We start from the raw sequence: 25,416 nt of genomic DNA, 5'->3' as shown, positions 1-25,416 counted from the left end.
TCTATTTTCATAAAAAAAGAACTGAAGCAATTAAGTGATCTCTATTTACTCACTTCTGAAGTAAAAAAATAGTACACCCAGCACAGAATATGTAACCTCTGTGATTTATCCATTTTAAATTAACATAGAAGACCTGCTCCTGGTAATCAAAGAATTCATGGGAAAATAAGGAAACAAAAGGCAAATCTGCTGATTGCTCTGTGTGCTTAAGTGAGCTTGGTTTAGTTTTTTATCTCCTTCCCTTTTCCCTTCATTCCACAGGTAAATTACAGCAACCCCCACTGTCGTTGTGTTCGCTGGTCCCAGGATGAGGGACGAGATGATTCTGATTCCATATTTCTTAGAAGGCTGATTTATTATATTATGATTTTATATTATATTAAAAATGCTATACTAAAAAGAATAGAAGAAAGGATTTCATCAGAAGGCAAGGGAAAAGGAAAAGGAAAAGGAAAAAGAGAAGGAGAAGGAAAAGGAAAAGGAAAAGGAAAAGGAAAAGGAAAAGGAAAAGGAAAAGGAAAAGGAAATGGAAAAGGAAAAGGAAAAGGAAAGTCCGACCCAGCTGGATCATGATTGGTTATTAAGTAAAAACAATTCACCTGACACCAATCAAAGATGCACCTGTTGGTAAACCATCTCCAGACCACATTCCACAGCCATCAGATAGTTATTGTTTACATTTCTTTTCTGAGGCTTCTCAGCTTCTCAGGAGAAAAAATCCTGGCGAAGGGATTTTTCAGAAAATATCATGGTGACACCCCCACCCTGAAGAAATTTAGAAGAGGCAGATCTGTTCCCAGGGGAACAAGTGGGCTCCTTCTTAATGGCCCTAAAATCTCCTTAAAATTTTTCTTTTATTTTTTTATGAAAAAATTTATTTTTTTCTGAATTTCACCTCCTGTTCTTGAACCACAGGACTCTGAGAGATGGTATGTTAAACGGGATATCAGGAAATAATTCTTCCCTGTGAGAATGGGAAGCCCTGGCACAGGGTGCCCAGAGAAGCCATGGCTGCCCCTGAATCCCTGGAAGTGTCCAAGGCCAGGCTGGATGGGGCTTGGAGCAAGCTGGGCTAGTGGAAGGTGTCCCTGCTTGTGATGAGGGATGGGACTGGGTGACCATTAAAGTCCTTTCCAAGCCAAACAGTCTGGAATTCCCTGATTCTCTGATCTGGCCACAAGCTCAGTCACTCCTGTGAAGGAACCAGAGACACAGACATACCCAACATCTGGGCAGGAATTGATTGCCAAGTCCTAAGGAATTCGTTTTGTAAGTCTAATGGTGAAATTCACGTTTGTGTCATAGTTATCAGCATGGTGTAACTTGATATGTTGTGTCTGTGTCCACACTCAAGTGTGAAGTAATAAAAAACATCCCAAGTCATAGTTATTTAATAAGTTGAATTATATATCCTGACAGAAGGAATGGGGCCACTTCTGGCCTGTAGAAGTGTCAAATCAAGCTCACTTTCTGCACTGGGAGAAAATGAAAATGTGTGTTTCGAAATATTTTTCTCCAACAGGCAGTAGTTCAGTGGTAAATCCTTCAAACCAATTTTGGGGCATTTGGGTGTGTTGTCGTCACTCCACAATGAAGAAATGAAATCAGAGACAGGAATAATGTACATGTAAGATCAGAAGGGACAAGAAATAAAGAAAATTATCCCTCACTGAGCTTTCTGGAATGCTACCAGGAGGGAATTGGTGACCATGCCAGCCACATAGGCAGACATGATATGAGACTTATGAAATGACACAAAATACATGGTTATGTATTTTAACTCAAGTCAGGATCAAAATTGTTTATGGATTTTTATTTGAACAGCAAGCAATGAAATGGCAATCCCAGAGCTATACATTAATAATCAATAGCAGCAATATGACACCTAAATGGCATTACTACACACTCAACAGCTGTTAATAAAACCTTATAAATTTCTAGAACCTTTTGGCAAAATGTTCTGAGCATGCACTCCCACACGGTGTGGTTCACACACTCCTGTTGATCCTCCCCCACGCCGTGTGTGCTGCCACCACACATCCCCTCTCCTGGCTCCGGGCTCCCCTCCCTGCACGCCCTCCCCGGGAGGGAGATGCTCCAGCTCTGAGTGTCCTCCTGCTGCTCCTCAAGCCCACGGAGCCACCAACACCCTGGAGAGCCAGGGCTGCCCAGCCGGTCCTTCCCAGTCTGGTTTGTGAGGCATAAACACTGGCCTAGGAGGGTTTTGGAAAGGTGACTCCTGGGGTGTCAAGCCCAGGTTTTCTGCTGTCTGTTACCTTCCTCTCAATCCCTGCATCATGTATTTCCCATCCTTAATTTTATGCCTTTTCAAGCTGGCTCCTTCTTTCATCCAAAGTCTCTTGATCATGCTCTGGATAGATCTTAATTTGGCTGATCATCACCATAAGGAAACCTTGTTATTTTTAATTTGCTCTTGATCATAACCATCAGTGTTTGGGCAAGAAACCTCTCAGAGGAGAGAGTTTTGGGTATTCTGGCCACACACTGTCGTATTCACACTCCTGAGTTACCCAGGTCACGTTCCCCAGAGGTGGGCTGGGTGTTTGTGGCAAGGCCTTGATGCAGAGGGGCTCTTAGGGGTGGCTTCTGGGAGAAGATGACAGAAGTTCCCTCAAGCTCAACACAGTCAGTTCCAGGGGATGAATCTGAATTCAGCTCTGGGATGAATCTACTGCTGGCCATGCCTGAGTGGAAGAAGTTGATCCCCACCTACCCTCGGCAGAACGTGCACAGCTGTGATCTGCAGAGGAGGCTGAAGTGGAACAAACCTTCTGGCAGGACTTGTGACCGAGGCTGGAGCAGCCTTCTCCTGCAGGACTGACCCTGTGGAAGGGACCCATGCTGGAGCAGTTTGTGAAGAGCTGCAGCCCTTGGGAAGAACTCAGTCTGGAGAAATTCATGAAGGGTTGTCTCCCATGGGTAGGACCCCACACTGGAGCAGGGGAAGCACCTGAGGAAGGAGCAGCAGAAAAACCAGGGGACACACAGACCACAACCCCTATTCCTGTCCCCTGTGCTGCTCAACTTTAGGAGCTATACAAGCTGGGAGTGCAGCTGTGCTCAGGAAGAAAGAAAGGTAGGAAAAAGTTTGGTTTAAGTTTGTTGTTACTTCTCATTATTCTACTCCCTTGTTATTTGGTAATAAATGAATTCTCCAGAGCTGTCTATCTTGTCCATGCTGGTGATGTGTGAGGGATATTTTTGTCCTTACCTCGCCCACCAGCCCTTAATCATTGTTTTTCTCCACTGTCACGCTGAGAAAGGGGGAATGATAAAGCATCTTGGTGGGCACCAGATATCCAGCCAAGGTCAGTCCAACTCATGCAGATTACTAAAAACTGGAAAACAGAGACATAAGGTAGAGATTTTATTAAAGACCTTTTTAACTTCATGAAAATGGATGAGAACATCTCAAAATGTTATTATTCACCTGAATGAAGAGAGCTTAGAGTTCTTGGTCTGGCAGAGCTCGATCAACTTCCCTTTATTTGTGTGGTGTATCTTGTTATTTCTGGCACCCTATTACAGCCATAAAGTCAAATATGATGTTGTAGGTGGGTTGTGCAACCACGGTGCTACCTGGCATTATTTCTGCATATATATCATGATATGACTAACAAATGCAGCACAGGTACCCTACTCACAATTTTTCTTTCATCTGGCATTCTGCCTTACTGATGCAGATTTCATTTGTGGCCTTTTATGAGTTCTACTTTTCTCTCAAATCTCCCACATCACCAGTGAATCTGTGAAGTTTTGAAATGATTCTTCCTTGGGTGTATTAACTCGACATTTTCCAAGATCAGTTTCGTTGTGTTGCTCTTTCCTGGCTCCCAATATTGCTACATCCCTCTGCATTCTACTTCCTTGTCCGTAGCTTTGCTTTGCATGTCAGTGACCAAGGACCACAGCATCCATTTAGCAGAGTTGGAAGAGTTAACAGGTGCAGGTGGCATCCTCTTCTTCATCAAGGTGCATGCCTTCCCAAAATCACTTCTGAACTTAGGCCCAGATTAATACTGATGTGTCTTTAAACCATCTAACTCAATCTAGTTCTTTACCAGCAATTTTGCTTTTCCTTGTGGTATGTAGTTGATATATGACATTTTCACATGTTCAGCAAAATATATATTCTGCTTTTCAGTTACAAAATCAATTAATTTGCTAGCGAAAAGCAAGTTCTTACAGGTGAACCACTTGTCCTTATACCAAACTCTTTAATCAACATTATTGTCTGACCAAGGCTAAATAAAACTGACATAATTTTTCACTGTTTTTGGTACTGGAAAGCTTTTTATTCAGTAGGGAAAATTTAACTGAGGAAAAGGCAATATAACACTTTTCTGTGAGTTCATCCAACAACTCTGAACAGTCTGTCTTTCGACAATGCAAAGGCACCAGAAGACAGGAGCTCGCCTAACTGGGTGATTACTGAACAGTGTGTAGGCAAACACTTTCTCTGCCAGTAAAGGCTGGGATTTTGTGGCTGTGCTCTGAGAAGAAACTCCAGTGAGATAACAGATGAGATGGCAGCAGGTGTAGGAGTCCCCATGAATAAAACAGAAGCAGCAGCAATAGAGGAGCTGAGCAGCTGGGCTTAGGTACTCGATGTTGTCATTCTCTCACTGCAAGATTGATTCCATGGGTGTCTCATTGAAATTATTTTAGCTGGCTAGTTGGATTTTCCCCTAGTTTTGTCTGATAACTGATTTTCCTTCCTAGAGATGTATTTTGAGTTCATCATGGTAAATTTAGGAAAACGGCTAAGTAAAGTCTTTACAAAAATCAGCAAGTTACTCAAGAGAAAATCTGATGTTATATTCCTCTTCCTTTGGAGCTGCTGGAAGTACTGTGGTGGAATCAAATCTGCTGTGTGTACTGTGCATTTTTCTTTTTTTTCTGTACTTACCATTCCCTTTGGTTCTTAGATGCCTTCACATAAAGGACTTTCGTTGGGTTAATTCTCTTTATCACCTAAACATCTTATATAAAAACAACTTTTCTGCAGGAGAGCCTGGTAGTGACATGGTAGAGTTTTCCATTTATATTATGTATATTGTAAACTCTTGTCAGCAAACTGGATGCTAATAAAAGCACAGGAGAATCCTGTGTGTGGCTGAATTTCTAACAAAGGCAAACCCAACCAGTGGGCTACACTTAACTGGTTTAGTAACTGAAAACTGAATTTACTGTTTTGCTACAAACACAGATGCTGGTGCTTCATCATGAGTCCCTTTTACCCAGGGGTGAGAGAGAGGGGGATTCTTGTGAGTAGCAGCAGATGGCATTTCTGCCTGTTTTAAAGCAGTCTCATTAAGAGATGCTGCTGAGAAAAACTGCACGGACTTCATTATTTTTTTTGGTAATGTGTAAATTTGGAGAGCATTATCAGCAGATTTAGTCATACTGTGAGAAAAAAAAAATAAGTATGATTCGTGGTTAATTCCAAAATAAGGTGTTTCCTTTGCTCAGTTTTCATGCCATAAAAAAGCTACAAAAGAAAGACAAGCAACTCTGGACTTCTTTATGGAATTACATAGTTACATTGCAAAGCTCATGCATAATTTTTCAAGGTTATCAACTGCAAAGAGGCCTGTGAAAGTTTGAAAATATAAACTGTTATGAAACATCATGTTTTTCTCTGAGGAAAAAAAAAAAAGAGACAAAATTTAATTTCAAATTAAATGAAGAATTTTCAATCCAAATTTCAGCTCAGAACAGTATTATTGTTGTTTTTATTGTTTTTATCAGCCACCTGCCATGTACTCAGTCCATAAAAACATGCAAAGACCAGTCCAGGGAATGTGCTGAGGCTGTAAGAGTTTGTTGCTCCTGTTTCCTGTCTTGCATAAGTAGCTAAGCAAAGAATTGAGAGCTTACTAATACCTGACTAAAAGCTCCTTATTTCCTCATGGAGCAGCAAATGCCTGCCCCAGCTAGTGCAGGTCAGGTGGGTAATGTATATCTGCATGTACTTCAGACATGGAGAACAGCACAGACAGCTCTGACAGGGATATAAACAAGCATTTTATGTTCCATTAGTCTCCTGGATTTTATTCTCACTTTCTCCAAGAGAAACAGGATTTGATACCATACCTGCACTGAGTTATAGCCCATTATACCCAGAAACCTGAGAAATAAATTTGCAGGCATTCACACATCCCTCAAACCACTCGGCTCTGAGATGCTTCACTCAGCATCACCTTCCCTGCAGAATCCACTAACTGACAAGTCTGCTGGAGCACAAGAGAGATCCAAGGTGCACACACTGAAAGGAAGAGGGAGAGCTGAGGGTCATTGTCAAGGGGATGAAGGAGGCTCTGCTCCATGGCACAACAAGGGGAACAGGCAGGAACTGATGCCCAGGAAGTTTCACCTGGACATGAGGAAGAACTTTCCAGTGCAATGAGAGAGCAGTGAAAGAGACCAGCTAGGGGGTGAAGTATTCCTCACTGGGCATATTCCAGAACCACCTGGACAATCCTGCGCCTTGTGCTCTGGGATGGCCCTGCTGGAGCAGGGAGGTGGGATCAGATGAGCGCTGTGGGCCTTTCCAGCCTTGTTTGTGGTATGTTGTACAGACAGTGAGACCTTCCAGCCTTGTGCATGAAGGCCCCTCTCATGGGCTGCTGTTCCAGCCCCCAGCAGCAGAGCAGTGCACATGACCCAGAGCTGGCCGCTGGGAAACCCAGAGCACATATTACAACTTACAGCTGACCACCTCATCTTTGAGCTGAGCCTGACATGTCCATTTTCTCATCCCTACAAGTGGGGCAGATCTTTTTTTAACAGTAGTGAGAAAAGTAGCCAGCTCTGTAGCAGCGGGGATTTCTGGTAGTATCATAGAAAGCTGGAGCCACGGAATCACAGAACAGCCTGAGCTGGAAGGGAACAGAAAGGATTATTCCATTGAACTCCTGGCTCTGTCCAGACACCCCAACAATCCCACCCTGTGCATCCCTGGGAGCGTTGTCCAAACTCTCCTGGAGCTCTGGCAGCCTTGGGGCTGTGCTCATTCCCTGGGGAGCCTGGGCAGTGCCCAGCACCCTCTGGGGAAGAACCTTTCCTGATATCCAACCTAAACCCTCCCCTGGCACAGCTCCAGATGTTCCCTTAGAGCCTGTCCAGTGGTCACAGCAGAGAACAGATCAGTGTTTCCCCCTCCTCTTCCCCTCATGAGGATACTGAAGAACCAAAGGAGGTCTGACCTCAGTCTCTTCTCCAGGCTGAGCAGATCAAGTGCCCTCAGCCCCTCCCTGGAAGTCTCCCCCTCCAGACCCTTCCCCATCCTCATAGCCACCTTAAATCTTCAGAAAAAGAAACTCAGGAAATTGGGTGCCACAGGAAAGCAAAAAGTTTTCATTTGAAATATTCACATGAAAAAAAAAAAAAAAGGCCTTTAGTGCACACAGAAATCTGAGAATTTTTACAAACCTTAACAGAGAAGGTGCAAGAAATGGGGACCTAATGGGTAACATAATACATGAAAAGAGAGAACCAAAGTTCTCACAAATAGAAAGGATAATAGCCTTAAAAAGAACTTAAGAAGACATAATATCCATTTCCCCACAGCCCCTTTTATCTCTAAGAGAAACAAATCACAACTTACATAATTTGGCAAAGAAATTTCAATCCTAAGTATTTTTCATCTATACAATTTCTAGGCAGGACAACTATGAAGAATCTTTATGGCTCTCATTTGTTTACTAATGTCAGTGACTTTTTAAATGTTCTTGGGCAAAGTAAAAAAAAAGAGTACATTGTTCTTTTACAATATGTAAACATACAACACAACTACTACATGTGTCCTTTTATATCCTTTTTTGGGCAAAGAAAACTAACAGAGTTTAGCAGCTTGCAGATCAAATATGAGATATTGGAATCCAGGCTTAAAGATTATATTTATTTCCAGCATTCCCAGGCCTATCAGTATACAAGGACAAAAATGTAATTTGACATTGCTGCATTTGAATAGCATTCATGGTTAATTAGGTTACCAGTACCACTGGCAAGGCTTAATATTGTCCCTTAGGACTAGATCTTTTACCAGTGTGTGCAAATGATAACCTTGAGTATCTGTTTTATCCTCTCCATCAGTGCTCTGCCATGTTCTGTTGCTCTACAAAAATATAATATGCTTAAAAGAACAAAGAAAGCAGTAGCTGCAGTTTTATTCAGATGTAATTTATGCTTTATAGTTTATATTATTTATATATAAAAATAGACATTTATAATTTATCCAGATTTATTTATCTGTTATCCTCTCCATCAGTGCTCTGCCATGTTCTGTTGCTCTACAAAAATATAATATGCTTAAAAGAACAAAGAAAGCAGTAGCTGCAGTTTTATTCAGATGTAATTTATGCTTCATATTTTATATTATTTATATTATTTATATATAAAAATAGACATTTATAATTTATCCAGATTTATTTATCTGTCTGATAATTTATTTATCTAGATTTATCTGTCTTTGTCGTTTATCTGTCTGACATACTGAGAGCAACTGAAAATTTAGACATTTCTGAATTAATTTCAGCTAAGTCATGGACTTCTAGAGATGCTGGATCTTCTACTGAAATTTTACACTGTCCTGTACACAGATGCTTTTTCTGTTCTGTCTCTGACTCTCTCATAGCATCAGTATCCAAAGAATCAATCCTGAAAGTTATATCAGAATTCCATTTTGTCTGACCAAACTGCAGCATGTACATTCATAAAGTCATGTTTTTCTTCCTCCATAACTTTTCTAAGACAGTAGACTTCAAACCACAACAGCAGTATTTTCTCATTTCTAAATCTACACATTTATTTTGCATTGTCTAAAAGCTGCACCCTGAAGAGACTGCACTTGGAATTTCTTTGTGCAGGAATTTAGAAAGTGTAAGTATTTTACCACAGTCCTCTTCTACACAGAAACCTACCAGAAAACAGAAGCTTCATATCAAAATAAGATTAAAAGTCTCTCAGTATAAAAGTCTAGTGCTGTTTCCCTTTCGCCTGTAACTGCAGACTTCGTGTGACTGCTGTGATGTCCATGAGTAAAAATGGTGCTCCCCAGCCCAGTGCCTTCTCCAAGATTCTCCAAACCACTCACGTGCCACCTGGAGAGGACAACTGGAGGCAAAAAAAAGGTGAAGATGGTGGGCTGGGGTCAGAAGCAGGTGCTGGAAACAGTGATGAGACAAGAAAAGGAGCACTAACAGCAACAACATGAATCAAAGAGAGTAAAAGAAATGATTCTCACAGGAAAAACTCCCTGAGAACAGACAATACCAGGTGGCTCCCTCAGCCCGGTTTTCTCCACCAGGAGGAATCCCTACTCCCCAGGAGAGACTCCCCCTTTGCCCCACACCTGGCAACGATGTGAGCCAGAACAGAATAACCTCAGGGTCTTTGCTCCGCCCCTCCTGACGAAAAATTAACCCTGTCCAGACCAGAACCAGGCCAGGACTTCTCAAATATGATGGAGAGAACTGCTTAGAAATAACATGTAAGTAATTGAGTTGAGCAGTCATAGCACTGTCTTAGTGTCCATGAATGAATTTAAATGGGCATAGAAACAGATCTCTAGCTGCAGCTGTATTTCTCTGCAAACCTTGCAGATAACTAGTAAAAATAAGTCATTATTTTCCACCACACAGAATTCTCATACACTCTTTAGCTAAATTTTTTAAGAATTTCAGAAAGAACTTTAAATATTTATCTGGTCATCAGATAAATCTGATATCTGGATATATTTGATAAATCAGATATCTGGATATATTTTAAATTTATATCTGGTCATCAGAGAATTTAATTATTTTTCTTGTCATGTTCTTGAATTATTTTCTGTCACTGATGGAAGGATTGTGTTTTTCTAGTTGTCTATTTTCAAAAGTATAGGTCCTACAGGGATGCAAAAGATTTTCAGTAAAGATTATAACTGCATTCTTTTTTTTCCCATTTTAATTGGTTTAACTGTGCTTTTCAACTCAGGAAAGTAAGCAGGACAAGATGCAGGATGTCAAAATGTTATATTTTCTAAATAAAATTTTTGTGGTTTTATTCAAATTCCAGAAAAGTGGTATATTGCAAAGCACAGCAACACACAGCACCTTTTGGGCAGCAGAGAACCTTATTTCACATTTATTAGTAATGAAGATAGTTAAAATAAGATTCATATAAGCAAATTCAGTCCCAAATATTGTGGCTTCACAGAAGTTATGCCTGTGAGGACTTAATTACATTTTCTGCTGAGCCATCCCAAAAACTTTGCTGAACTTTTTGTTCTTGAAGAAGTTGCTAAGCACTTTTTTTCCTTCATCAACCTCTTCATCCCGCTCAGAAAGGGCCAAGCCCATTAAAATTTGATCCATTAATTTTTTAGAGTAAGGTAATTGATGGGGTATTAAGGCTACAAAAGTGGGCAATTGCTCTCTACTTCACCTCTTCTTATCCTCCAGTTGTCATTGCTTGAGAAATGAAATGCCTGAAAGTGGAACTGCCTATTTAAAAGCAAGCCTACAGAATGGCAGGGGATCCCCTGTTCTTTAATCCAGCCTGACACTAATCAGACATTACCCTCCTTCTGAATGCTGAATGGGAACACAGATGGAAGATTTTTCCAAGCTTGGATATTTATCTGGAGATGGCCACTACAGCTTTGGCAGGGAAATATTATTTTCTATTGATTTAGGTAGAAACATAATTCCACTTTTAAAGTGAAGAGAAGGTTTATGTGCATAGTCTAATAACTGAGGGTCCAGTTTTGATCAATGAGTAGTGCAAATCATGACAATTCCTAGCCTGTGTCTCTCCCCTACCCCATTAGCATACATTAACATCTATTGATACATAAATTGATTCACTTATTAAATGACTACTTTATGGTCTTATGGCACACATTTCATTTTTCTAGCAGATGGTGCTTTTTGTTGCTGATCACATTTGTTTTCTGGTAGGAAGTGCAACACTATCGACATAAAACCAAATTTAATATGTGAAAATAAAATCAATTCCTGCATTCTTCATAGGGATTTTAAAGTCCCAGGAGACCTGGCTTTATCTGACAAGGTAAAAACTCAGATATTCTTTTTTTTTTTTTTTTTTTTTTTACAGTTTGCCTAAAATGTTTAATCATGGCTCTAATTTTAATTTTAATTTTAAAATCTCCACTTTTCATTTCCCCACAATGCTGTTGTAAAGGCGAGCTGTCACACAGAACCACTTTGCTGCTGCAAAACACCAAAACCACTTTGGGTGTTCCACATTTTCCTTCAAATCTTCCCTCCACTCACTTAAATGGTGTTTTTATTCTATAAACCTAATAAGAAGGTTTAAAAGTCTTCTTTATCCAGCACCTTAGCCCAGAGGCTTCCCTGTGTTCCAACCAGTGAGCTGTTTTCTGTGGACTGTGCTTGCATTTAGGTATTTAAACTCACATACTAGAAGAAGGGATAAATCAAAGCTTTCCAAAACCCAGAAGAGAACAATTTACGTTCAAGATGTCAGGACAAGTCCAGAGAGTACCAATTTACCTACGAGAAGTGAGGTCAGGTGACAAAATTCCCTGGTGCCAGGGATCCTGTTGTGGATTGAACACTTCTGCTGCTGAGGCTGTGCTTTGCAGGGAGGTCCTGCCCTGTGACCCCAGAGGGGATGAGCAGGTGGAACAGCCCTAGGGAAAGGGACTCGGGGATGCTGTGGATGAAAGGCTGGACATGAGTCAGCAATGCAAACTCACAGTCCACAAAGGCAAAATTGTATCCTGGGCTGAGCCCCCAGTGTGGTTAGAGGGAAAGGGGGGATTCTGCCCCTGTGCCCCTGTGCTCAGGTGAGACCCCACCTGCAGAGCTGCCCCAGCCCTGGGGCCCAGCATGGGGAAGAGGTGGAGACACTGAAGAGCCCAGAGGAGGCACCAGGATGGTCAGAGGGATGGAGCAGCTCTGCTGGGAGAGCTGGGATTGTTCAGCCTGGAGAAGAGAGGGCTCTGGGGAAGACCTCATTGAAAGAGCGTTTTAGGAAGATGGGGACAGACCTTTAAAGCCCTTCTAGCTTTAAACCAAAGATGGGTAGATTCAGGAGAGATATCAGGAAGAAATTTTTACAATGGTTAATGGTAAAGCACTGGAACAGATTGCCCAGAGGAGCTGTGGCTGCTCCATCCTTGGACGTGTCCAAGGCCAGGTTGGCGCAACCTGGGCTAGTGGAAGGTGTCCCTGCCCATGGCAGGGGTGGTACTAGATGGGCTTTAGGGTCCTTTCCCACCCAAACCATTCTGTGATTCTATGAATCAAAAGGGCAGCTGTTATGTAAAGAAAAGGGAAAGTTTTCCCTCCTGCTCCTCTCATCCTATCCAGAACCCTCTTCTGTCCCCACAAAACTCTCAAACAGCCCTGCAAAGCTGTATTCCAGCTCTGCCCAGATAAGCTCTGCCAGAGGAATGCACTGTACCATTGCTTCTTCTCAAAGTGTTTATTATGACTAAAACCAGGAAGCCTTTATCTAATCCTTTTTCCTTAGCCTCTGTTCTGCTAGCTGCTGATCTTGGATTAGAAATTTCAACACCTGAGAAGAAAGCTAACAAAATAGTCCATCTGAGAATCAATTCTTCTTAAAAGGGAGGGCAGTTGTCCACCTGTTTCCCTCTCAGAATCTCTAATGCCTCTGAGCTCTCCTTAAACAAAAACAAAACAAAAAAACCCAACCAACCAAACAAACAAAAGTATTCTTTCTTCACCAAGTCTGTCCGGTTATGTGCAGCAGCAGCTAGAGAAAAGCAGTGTCTGTACTATGAAGATGCTTTGCTTTGGGAGTATCTCAATGCCATAAATCTGTGCACAGACATTTCAGGTGAAGTCTCCCTTTATATCCTCTTGTACAAAGTCCAGCTATTCTTCCCCATCTTCCCCATCTCCTCCAATAAGTTTTACGGTAAGGGTATCTCTTAAAGCAGGTCCTAAAATTTTTGTTAGGGGTTTGCTGTTGAATTGCAGGTTTTATCATGTGTATTTTCTGCTAAAAGCTAAATCAAATCCATTACAGAGAACACTTTTTGAACTTATTAGCATGGATAAGTAATCTGCAAGATGGGATGATAAAATTATTTACTTGCTAAAGTCCTTTTATGGCACAACCTGCCTATGTTCAGTAGCTAAGTGCTCCTTTGAGTTGATGCATGAGCTTTTTTACTCTGCAGTATGCAACAGCTACTCATCTATGTACTAATTCCATCCAAATTACTTCAAGTTTCTGACTTCTACCATCATTTAAGCTATTATATCTTTGGTTTCCAATTAGCTGTTATTGTATAAAATACCTTATCTTACCCTGGCATCTGTCTTTCCTTTTTAGGGTAGTTTTGAATCTATATTTATATCCAAGGTCTCAGTTTCCTTTGTGGATTCTTGCAGAGCCTGGTTTCTCATTCCTTATGAGGCATTTCCTTATTTCCAAAGCTAGTCTGAGAACATTTTTAAAATATTTTCCTTTATCTAATGCACTAAAAAAGAAAAGAAAATGAGGCTTTGCTCTTGTTCTATATGTATCTACCTTTTCATTGATATATCTCACTTCTAGAGACATAATAGATGCCAAAATGTTATTTACCCTCTTGCTGCTACCAGACATTGTGCACATAGCTGATGTATCATCATTAATCAATCCCAGCTCTTGTTACTGCTTAGTTTCGTAGGTTTATATTTTCATTTGTGCTGTAAATGTAGTTCTGTGTCCATCTCCATTTTTCCTCCCAGGGGGAATAACCACAGTCTGGAATTTAGGATCAGTCTGGAATTTAGGACCATGGCATAAGGAAGCTTTGCAGGATAATTGTTTCCTTGCAGCTGTTGCTGCATTTCTGTCATCTTCCCATTCTTTCCCCCCTCTTTTTTTCGTTCAGGGAAATACTGACTCACTCCAGCTGGTGCCTTGGAATTCAAATGGCTAGGGATGTTTGGGAATCCATTCTCTATCCAGTGATATAAAATACAAAATGTATAGCTCAAAGAAGGCCTCATGAGGCCAAGTAGTGCCAGAGGCCAGAAGTCCATGATAAAAAGTCCAAAAAGCAGTCAGCAGGAGGATTTGCTGGAAAAAGCAGCTCCTCTGGAGTGCCTGTGTAGAGCACTCTGTGTCCTGGGTGATTTGATGTTAAATTTCTACACCCAGGAGCTGTCACAACATCTGTGTTCCCCTCCTCACAACATATTTCTTACCAGAAGAATATAAATGATGCATTTAAGCAACAAGGTGAACTCTGAACTTGGGCTCCCTGAATCCTGTGTTTAAGACCTATGAGTAGCCACCACGGCAGAGTTGTTATTTTTGTTCCAAAAAAAATTTCCAAAATTCCAAGTCCCAAACCCATTTGCTTATTCCTCTGACTAAAGGGGTAGGCAGGAAGCACCTCAAGCACAGAAAGGGGGAAGCAAGTGAATCTTCCTGTTTGAATCGCAGCTGATGAATTTAATTTGTACGTCCCTTGCCAAAGCACCACCACCAGCAATCTTCATTTCCTCTTGAGTCCCCAAGCACCACCACCAGCAGAAATCTTCATTTCCACTTGAGTTCCGACAGAACAAAACAAACCATTTAGGAACAGCATGTGAATTGGTGAGCTGTCAGGTCACAACGAGTGTTTTGTTTGCAAAACATCCATTTAGAACCTCATTACCCCAAATGAGCTCCACCTGCACTCCATTATAGCAGCTTCATTCTTTTGGTTTTTTTTAAGTGTAGCAAAATTTCACCCTACCTAGAATCAAGTCTGTGAAACTGAAGGCAACGGTGTTGGATGGGACACTTTAAATTAAGGTTTAGCTCGGTGGGTGAAGCATGTAACAGGAGTAAAAAAGCTGTACATTAAATACTGCATCATTATAAGTAACAGGGTCAGAGGCATTCTGCTGTCGAGTGTCTTCTGACCTTGCTCAGCTCTTATGCTGCAGAGATTTTTGTAAGCTCAATGCATTATTCATTGTTTTGCCAGGAAACAAAAATACTTTGTGTCTTTTGTTTCATGAGAAACTGATTAATTTCCTTTGATTCCTTAAAAAAACCCCTGAGGACAGTGAAAAAGGTCACTGAAGATAAAGACAGGAACCCCAAGGGGTGAGCATGATTCCCTTTTTGAGCATATTTTTCCTAGAAGTTTTGAAATATAGAAAGTTAATATTTTCAATTTTAACGAACAATTGTTTAGCAGTTACTGTGAACTTTCCTCTTACTCCACCTTATTTTCCAAAGAGTTGTAGAGATGCTTAAGAGGCTGAAGCATTTTCACTTGTGCCTTGTCCTCCTCCCATTAGATCCTTTCCAACCAGATTTTCTTCCAGTCAGCTGTTCAGACCTTCACCACTGTTTCAATGTTCTGCCTGGAGAGTATCCTTGTCTTTCAGTTTTCCACTTTTTTCTTACCCTTGGGATATTTGTCCTTTCACTAGCCCTACTGCAGTGTTTTAGTCCTCTGTGCAAAGGTTCACAACAGTACCTACACCCTGCTAGGCTGAAGTGTTATTTTTCTGGAGGGTTTTTCAGTGCATTATCATATTTTCTTACAAATATTTAAAAAAAAATTTGATATAATTTCATATATATGAGAGTCACCTGGAGAGTCAGCTGGTGACTCTCCAGCTGCCAAATAATTAATTATCCTCTGATCATAAATTCTTACAGAAACGCCTCCCAGATCATTCTCTCTGGTAGTTTATTCAGAGACAGTACATTCCCAGTTAAATATTTTAGTCTTGGATAAATGATTATTATATAGGAGCCAGCATCACCATCAGGACACAGGATTCCTGTGCAGCTCTACTTGACTGTAATCAAATCTGAAGGGCTTGTGTAAGCCAAGGAAAGATACTGCACTCAGAGACCCTGGACAGGCTCTGGCTGGTCAGCTTAATAACTACTTTTAATTATTAGTAAGAATATTTGAATTGTTTCCTTTAAATGTGCAGTCATACCCAATTTTTAGAATCTTCCAGCACAGAAGAAATGAACATTTTTTCATCCAAATGCAGCTTTCTCTATACTTTACTAATAAGATTTTTGCCCTGAACTGTCTGTATCACATATATTACATATGCATAAATTCATTAGTACAGGTTAGCTTTAAACCTGCCAGTCAATGCAAATTATATTAAATGATACGTGGTGGCTTATATATTTGAATTATTGCCACCACCAAATGAAAAAATATGCTACTTCAAAGCAGAGAGAGGACCCATGGCATAGAATAATAGAAAAAGAGCCAAAGGGTTTATTAAATTTGACACCTAATCTTTCCATCAAGCTTATAAAAATGCGACTGTTCTGCAGTAGTGACCTAGAGAATTACAGCAGCACTACTGCAAGATGTAGTGTTCTCAGCCACTGCTGTAAAAACGCTGTTTTAATAAAAAATGGTGAGCAGGTGGCTCTTATTTATTTTGCCATACAGCCACATCTCTGTCTTGGACCATCCTGAAAGGCTGCTGCACTTTGGGATCTGAAGCAGTGTCATAAATCTGGGAGGATGGCCACAACTGTAATTAGAGGGCACTTCACCTGAAAGCAAGAGGTTAATCCTGTGCTGGTAAGAATTTTGGTACTTATTTAGCATCTTAACACTAAAAGGTACAATCCCACAGTATGCCAAGCTCATGAAACCTTGTCAAAAAACTGTTGTACACACAAAGACCTGGCAATGACTTCTGGGTTTAGTCACATTAATCCTGGAGCTGTGCAATAGCTCGAGCTTTGTGCCTGCTACAGAAAACCCTCTTTAGTAATACATGGAAATTGTTATTAAAAAAGGACATTCTAGTGCCTGCTGTGTAAGCCTTTAGCACTACCCTCCCAACGCCCCTCTGTATCCCAAAGCTGGCAGTTTTGGTCCTCTTCAAAGTTTTGGGAAGGGGGGATTAACCATGTGTAATTACCACCTTAGACATTTCCTGGGAATGTTGTGTAGTGAAGGATTTGTTCTCAGTCTTGGAGTCTGCCTGAGACTTTTACTAATAATAGTTTCTGGGTTTTTTTTTTTTTACTAGTAATTGTAAAAATCATATGCCTTGGGTGACCAGGTGGTAAATAGGCTTGTCAGGTTCCAGTGTATAACTTTCCTACAAGAAGCTGATTTTTCCCTGTTGTGCTCAGCACCATGATCCTGTGCTAATCTAAACATTTTGGTGAATTTAAATTAGTGTGTTTTTCAATATTTTAATTTCAGTGCCTAAAGTGGGCCAGGTGCTTAGTTGCTTTAATCCATCTACTTCTGACAAAGTCAATTATTCTGATACGATACCAATGCGGGATTTTATCCACTACAATTTTATCAACCTGTGGTCAGCAAAAACCCCCTCAACTATTTTTGCTGAGGATGGAGATAAGACATTTATTTCAAAGGCTTTCTATTTTTAACTGTGGCTCTCTTGTTTTCTTCCCTCTTCATGGATGAATTTTGTGAACTGCTGGATCTGTCAGCTGAAATGACAAATTTCTGCAACAATCTCTGTTAATTTTCTGAGATAGCTGAATGTATAAAATAGTGCATGTAAGTACACAGATAACAGATATAGTGAGTCTGATTGCTATGAGTCCAATTCCTTTTTATTTTCTTTTTCTACAATTCCTTTAGTATATATGTGCTATATATTAATTTTCAAACCTTTAACAATTACTGTATGACCTTAAAGTTAACATCTAATAGAGAATCTGTTTACCTATTTTCCTTACCAAACTCTTTATTAGAGTTGACAGTTTGGACTCTGCATCATTTTTTTAATAGATTGGGGGTTTATAATAAATAAACAGCTGTTTTTCCCATGGAATGGTTGATGACAGAGATACGAGCTTATGTGACTTTGTACTGATTTAAAAGGTCTCCCTGCTAGTAGCTGTGTTCTTTTTCTCCACTATAAGGTCATGACACAAATATATTGGAGCTTTTTACCATGAAGAGACCCTACTAATGCTCAAGCAACTACCATGACAGAGTTGGGTTAATACCTAGTGGTGTGTGTCAAATTTATAATTGTAGTGCCAAGGAGAATTTGTATCTCTTGTGTTTCTAAATTTTCCTCTGAAGAACTAGAAGATAAATTAATTTATAGTGTTCTTATTCTGTTGAAATGGATGTTAACAGGCATATATTATGCATAAATATATCAGATCAGAAGGGAAATCTGAGTAGTTACACCTTTGCTGAAGATGGGACAAGACACCCATTGAAATGAAACTATTATTGTTTGTGGCTCTTTTATTTCTCTTATCTTATAAGTATCTCCTAGGAAATATCAAGAAACAACAGATTTGGGAGAAAGTAGTGAAGGATATATGTGGTTTCAAAGATTTGGTTTCCCTAAGCAACCTATGCTGACTGTGCCTCCCAGGACTGGAAATTCTGATGGTCAGGTGCTCTCAGTTTGTGCCATTTTCACTGATAGATGCAATGAATAGGAGCCCTAACTGCTTTTTATGCTCCAGCTCAATAAAATAAGGGAATCGAATTTGAATCCAAACCAGGAATGGGCTTTTAAAGTGCGTCTGGTCATCAACATCAATTATTGCACTTTGGTTCTCACCATTGAGCAATCCTGGAGCTCCCAAAGTGGAATCCTTACTAATAAAATCAAACTAAGAGACTGACTGTAAGTGTTAGCAGGCAGGCAGGCCACAGATTTAATCTGTCTAATGTAACTTCATCTCTCTTCCTGAAACACTCATGATGAGGTTTTGTGTCCTTAACACTTTTGCTGTCCAGATTCCCTCTGGTTATGCCACACCTTTTGGGAATATAGGACTTTCCAATCCTTAGTGGGCATTATAAAGCCATTATGGTTGGAAAAGACCTCAAACACCACTGAGCCCATTAATACAGTCAGATGTTTCAGATGTCTCTAATCCACAAATCCAGTAGACAGCTCAAAGGAGGCTGATCCCTTTGACAATGACAGGACTCAGGGAACATCTGGAGCTGTGCCAGGGGAGGGTTAGGTTGCATATCAGGGAAAGGTTCTTCCCCAGAGGGTGCTGGGCACTGCCCAGGCTCCCCAGGGAATGGGCACGGCCCCAAGGCTGCCAGAGCTCCAGGAGGGTTTGGACAATGTTCCCTGGGATGCACAGGGTGGGATTGCTGGGGTGTCTGGGCAGGGCCAGGAGCTGAACTGGATGATCCTGTGGGTCCCTTCCCACTCAGGATATTCTGTGATTCTGTGAGTGGAAGTGGCAGGGTGAACATCTGGCAGTTGGCCAAAGTCAACCCACCACAGTATAAATTATTTCTGTGACAGGAGGCACATGGAGCAATTTCTGTGTGGTTTGTGTGTAATTACCACCAGCTGCAGTGCTGAAGGGTTAGGTCACTGTGAATGTAGGTAGAGATCTTACCTTTATGATGATGGATTGCCAAAAGATACTTCAGAGAAATTTTTCTCAAGCTACTTACAAATTAAGTTTAATATTTGTTGAGACCAGGGAGAGCTTGTCTCCAGGAAAAGTTTTCTGTGACTAAAAAAGATTGTGTTTAGTGCTGGTCAGAGACATCAATGATCATAGTGAAGTGTTTTGGGAGAGGAGTTTTTGAAGTGGACCATATTTGAGTAAGATGAGAAGAATTTTGAATGTAGAAGTAGATTTTCATGGAGAAGCTAGCAGAATCAATCTGCATATCCTTTAGCTAACTCGAATGACAAATCCTGTAGAAAACTTGTTAGGAAAATGATTTTAATTTTCCAGCACTGCAAGATGTTGCAGGTGATGATGCAGTAATCACTGAGCAATAAACACATTCAGAAACAGCATCACTTAGAATTACTTCATTGTTCCAATTGCTGATTTGCAAATGGAAAATACTCCCAGTACTGTTATAAACAGACTCGCTGGCAGGCTGTGCAGAACAGTTCTTCTTTGCCACTTGCCAACTTTACAGCCCTACAGGAAGAGAGATTGACTAATCCACTGCAGAGTGCACCACAATTACCTGTGACAAGCATAAAACATTACTTTATTTATGAGTGTTGTGGTTTAACCTCAGCCGGCAACTGAGAACCACTCAGCTGCTCACTCATCCCCAGCCCCTCCAGTGGGACAGGGAGAAGAGTTGGAGAAAGGTAAAACCCATGGGTTCAGAACAGTTTCATAACTGAAATAAATTAAATAATAATACAAGGAAAATCCTTTACATAGGGTAAGGGTTGCCGAGCAACAACCAAACCCTCAGTGTGGGATTCACATTGTTCTCATTCTAAAGACAAAACACAGCACTCCACCAGCAACTAAGAAGAAAATTAACTCTATCCCAGGATAATTAAACACTTTTTTATTAACTGTTGCATGTAGTACAGTGCCGACCATCTACATGCAAACATGACCTGAATTAAATGCAAAAACATAAAAAAAGTCTGGAATATTTACCTTGTATTTCTATAGAAAGAGTTAACATTTAAAAAAACCCTAATAGCTGGTGGCCATCAGCCCATATTGCTAAGTTATTTTCTTCACAGACTTCTAAAAGTGAAGGGGACTTTTTATTTTAAGAATTCTGCAGTTTGGAAGAAGTTGAAGATTTGAGTCTTGGTTGTGGTTTTTTTGGTTTTTTTTATTTAAAAATTATTTTTCAATTTAATGGCAGGTTTATCTTAAGTACAGTTAAAAAGAAATCCTTGAATGTATTTACAATTGAAGTTGATTTCAAGTCGGCAGTGAAATGCCTGGTAAAATCTGTCAGAAATTGGCCAATAGAACATGAACAAAAGGAATTATTTTCCAACCTAGAGGTAATTTTTTGGTTATCAGGCTTAACTCAGCAACCTGTGAGGCTCACTTCAGCAACAAGTGTCTGTCTACCCAATGTGATTCTATAAAACAAATCTTCAGAAACCCAAATATTCATTGACAATTGAGACTATTAGCTAATGTGCTGAATAAAAATGTGTGCATTTTGAATTACTTCTAACTTGCAATCAAATCAGGAACAATTTTATAATCTTATTTTGCTGACATTGTGAAAAATACGTGTTTCCACATCACCTTGGATTTTCAAGTGTTTTAAAGAGTTGGGGTTTTTTTAATAGAAAACATAAAATAATGTCTTAGTTACAGACAGGTGTGAGTAGAAGTGATCCCTGTGAGGTGGCATTCCATGGACCAGCAGGGTCTCCTCTCCTGCTGTGCTCTCGTGATGCCACAAGGCAGCACTGGAGCTCTGCAGGGGCTGTGTGAGCAAACTTAAAATGAGCCAGAACTCCTTAACCAAAAAATTCCTGCCTCAGCAGGGTCAGAGCATAACAGGCAAGCATAAGGCAGTGTGGTGGAGGATTAAGACAGTGATAGGATCCTCCAGTGATCCTTATTGTCCTGGGTTGTGAGATATGTGTGTACTCTATCCCCATCTGTCAGAGGTGGGGCAGCTATCCTCTGTTCATTGGGCAGGTTTCTTTATCTCTTCCACAGCCAATCCCCCCTCCAGGAGATCTCTGCTGTTCATGGGCCATTAATTATTAATTATCTTAATTATTAATTATAAGCCAGTGAGTGTCCCTGCATTGTTTTGTATTAATGCATTGTTTATTTTATTTCTTTTTTTTGTTTTCTTCCCTAATGAAGAACTGTTATTCCTGCTCCCATATCTTTGCCTGAGTGCCCCTTAATTTCAAAATTATAATAATTCAGAGGGAGGGGGTTTACATTTTCCATTTCAGGGGAGGCTCCTGCCTTCCTTAGCAGACACCTGTCTTTTCCAACCAAGACACTTATGCACAGACCTCATAGCAAACTGCAGCAAATGAGGACAGCTGGGCCTCCCTGCTTCTGTGAAAGGCGTATTTGTGTGTGTGTTCAGCCATGGGCGGAGATGTACAAACTGTGCTCAGTTATCAAGGAAATAAATTACCAAAGGAAAGGGCAAACACAAAAAATCAGAACTCACCAAGTAGAGAAACATGGTGGTGTTGACAGCTACTCAGAGAATGAAACACTGCAGCAAACCTCAGCTTAATAATATTCGTACTTTTTGTGTGAGAATGTACTCCCACCTTCTCAAGGGTTTGTTCTTATTTTCTATGTTTTACTACATATGTTAGGAACATGGGAAACAATTTATTTAACAGACATTGGTGTTAGTGAACAAGGAAAGCTCCATGGAGATGCAGTATTTTGCAGACAAGAAAATTCCATGCCAACACCTCCACAAATACTAAGGCAGAACAACTTCTCCACCTCCAAACCTGGTTCTGGAGCCTGTGGAGAGTTAACCACCTTGGCTGACAGCTCACCCAGCTGTTTCTTCACTCCTCTCCTCCCTCCCCACCCCAAAGCAGGATGGGAGGGGAGAACAGGAAAGGCTGAATTGAGAAAAGCTCATGGATTGAGACAAAAAGAGTTTAATGACTGTGGAAAACCACCCCTAAACCATAACAACAAAACTAAACCAGAACCTCCAGCTGATGCCAAGGCAATCCCTGACCACCTTCCACTATCAGACTGGGGCCAACCAGGCTATGAGAAATGGCTGCTTTGGAAAATTGGTGATGTCTGCTTTTGTTAGGAGTGACCTCTTTTGAAGGTATGGCAGTAGAAGGGTTTTTTTTGTACTTCACTGCTCTTTTTTCCTCCTACTGTGAAAGGAAAATTAATTTCTGAGAATTCTTGTTGTTGTTGTTGTAGAACAAGATGAATAGCCTTACTTTGGTTTTCTTATTTTAATGATACAGAGAAAATTGGGGTTTTTTTACTAATTCACAAATCAAAGAAACTGAAAATGTTTTCTTCATTTATTTGTAGCAGCAAGGTTGATTTTGTTTGCTATTTAAGTCTTTGCATTAAAAACACAGGAGTGCTGACTATTGAATTTGGGAAATGACTCAGGCTAGGGTTATTTCTTAAGAGTAGAAAATGATTGGAGCACTAACTGTAAGGTAGAGTTGCAGAGCACAGACTGGTTAAACCATAGCAGCTACATTTGGATTAATACACATGCCATCTTCTAGCTCCAAGCTCAATTCAGGCTCTAATAGTGCTCAGTTGTCTAAAAAGAACAAATGCCAACATATATGTTCACCATATAATACATACATAATGCAAATTATATAATTATATTGTATAATTAAATATATACACATTATATAACATATATAATATATACAATATATATTATATATTATATAGTTATATTATAAATGGTATATTTTATATTATATATATTATATAATAGATATAATTTTATTTTTATATATGTAGCTAATTATATAATTATATACAATTAATTGCCCTATAACTTCCAGGTTGAGAAGACCTTCCATTTCCCCTAGACAGCCCAAGTAGTGCTCAGTGAGAATGTTTCCTTAGGGTTGTTTTGTTGTTAACCTGTAGGGTTTTTTTACTCTGTCATTTAAAGTGCACACCTAATAGGGACATTGAGATTATCCCATGTTAATACATTTTGGCAGTGTTACTTTTCATGTCTTTATCTGATAAAAAACAAGCAGGAGAATGGCTATCTGGTTTCTTAATGTCCTACTAAGAACAAGACAGTGTTCTGCTGTGTCAGAGTTTTGCCAAAAGATGAATGTTATTTCTGGGGTTGAGCAAAATCAACACAGCTAACTTTAAATTGAACTTATGTCTTTTTTGGACCAGGTTCTGAGATTTCATTTACTTTCTCTCCAACCTCTTTTGAAGAAATGTAACTGAAACATGGCTCTGGTAAAGGCATTTTGTAGCACTTTAAAAGAATAAATTCCTGCTGGCACATGATTCAGCAAAACACGTGCTAGAGCCATGAAGCCATCCTCATCTGCTGAAGTTTTAAATGTGTGCTTACAAGCCAGAGTGCTTCACAAAATCCATGTGGGCTTTGTGCTCCACTGCTCTGACAAATGGAGAACCTAATCAAATAAATGATGGAAGAGGAAGTGGTTTTTTTTTACTGCCTCCTTTCCATTGTGACCGAGAAGAGAAGCTGATATCTCCCTGCTCTCAGCCCCCAGCAGCTGGAGAAATGTCAAAAGGGTGATGGCTGTTGACAAGACACATACCTGTTGTGTGCCACAATGACTCAGCCTGGACTGCTGCAAGACAAGAACTGTGAAAAGCAAGAAAAAACCACACACAATTTTATACACATATCGCTTATTTTTCATATTGTTGTGTTTGGGTTGGAAATTAGGTAAATGGAGTTCATCCATACAAATTCTTCATGCTTTCTCTATCTCATTAACTCCACAGCCTAGGCAAATGAGAAATGCTTGTAAAATTGCTGTATTTTAAGTGCAGGCTGGAGACTGGAAATGCATGGAACAGAATGTTCAAGAAAGTGTATTGTTTTTGTTCAATGTCATTAGTGGCCATGTAGTTTGATTCTTATGAGTTAATGACACATAATAACAAAGGTTATTTTCAAAACTTACTACAGATTTTTTGCTCAACTCGTTTCTGTGGGAGATAACCAGATTTATTGAGATAATGCAGCAGATGTTATTCAGGGAATGACTATCAAATGGAACCAATGTCTGTAAAATAATCTATTTTCTAAATGCAAATCGCATTCTCTACAAGTTTTTCTTCACAGCACAGCCACTTTGCAAAACTCTGCCTTTCTACTGTGCAATTCCTTGACTCTGCAAAGCATCAACTGAACTTCACTTGGCTCCACCACCCTTCCAAACACTCCTTTTTTTCTGTATGTGGGTCTTGTCCTTTTACACATGCCACAGAAAGATCATTGAGGGGGTCTCCTATTAATTTCAGCTCTTTTTCTGTCCTACACCATTAATTCAAATGCATTTCAGATCCAAACTCTATAAGAAGAGGCTTTTTATGCTAATATCTTGCCTAGTCTGGAAGGGACTCCTGACTACACAGAAATAACACAGCACCAGCTTGGTAGGGTTTTTTCCTAGCTCTGGTGTCAACACTAAGGTCACATGGGGCTAAAACCCAACAGAAGATGCAAGACTCCTTTATTTAAACACAAGCACGCTAAAAGTACACCTCAATTCCTCTACAAATCTGCAGAGGTCAGTGCTTCTCACACTGCTTGTAAAATCAGTGCTTGTGGCAAAGGGGCCTCCATTCTCTGGCTATCACATCAACTACAGAAACACAGATTATACCACTTTCATAGGACAGGCCTTCTCAGTAACTCAGTAATGAATACATTATTCCAAAGAAAAACAGGCATTTGATGCACAAGAATCTCCACCACAACAATTCAACGTGATTTCAAATGCGTCTCCTCCTTTACCATTCTCTCCACAAACATTTCTTGAAATGAACAGAGACTTTTGTGATTTTGTAAAGTCCAGTTAGGTGGGAGAAATACCTGAATACATCAGAGGATATTTTTAAAATGGCAAACCCATATTTTTCCCTGCATGGCTATTGGTCATTGAAACATGGCCACAAAAAAATAGTAATAGAGTCAGTAACGTA

Source organism: Pyrgilauda ruficollis, unplaced genomic scaffold (assembly GCF_017590135.1).
Source record: "Pyrgilauda ruficollis isolate IOZ18807 unplaced genomic scaffold, ASM1759013v1 scaffold47, whole genome shotgun sequence".
Classification (NCBI taxonomy): Eukaryota; Metazoa; Chordata; class Aves; order Passeriformes; family Passeridae; genus Pyrgilauda; species Pyrgilauda ruficollis.
Note: the sequence above shows the minus strand (reverse complement) of the source record.